Here is a 335-nt window from a genome sequence, read left to right on the forward strand (position 1 = left end):
GGGGAAAAACCTATGAGATATAGGCATAGGAAAGGATTTTCTAAACCAGACATCAATTGCTCAGGGAACAAGGGCAAGAATTAACAAATGGGACCTCATTAAACTAAAAAGCTTCTGTACATCAAAGGAGACAACCAAGGAAGCAAACAGAAAACCCACAGAATGGGAGAAAATCTTCACCAGCGACACATCCGACAGAGGTTTAATAACCAGAATTTATAACGAACTCAAATAACAGAGAACCAAGACAAGAAGCAATCCAATTAAAATATGGACTAAGAAACTGAACAGAGAGTTCTCAAAAGAAGAAGTAAAGATGGCTATGGAACATCTTA

General features: G+C 37.6%; 1 protein-coding gene across 1 annotated transcript in view; it reads right to left on the reverse strand.

Moving 5' to 3' along the window:
* Cisd2 (CDGSH iron sulfur domain 2) overlaps window positions 1–335 on the reverse strand; it is a 64,914-nt gene that overhangs the window by 10,144 nt on the left and 54,435 nt on the right. The window lies entirely within an intron of this gene.

This window comes from Nannospalax galili, unplaced genomic scaffold (assembly GCF_000622305.1).
Source record: "Nannospalax galili isolate Female #2095 unplaced genomic scaffold, S.galili_v1.0 scaffold189, whole genome shotgun sequence".
NCBI lineage: Eukaryota > Metazoa > Chordata > Mammalia > Rodentia > Spalacidae > Nannospalax > Nannospalax galili.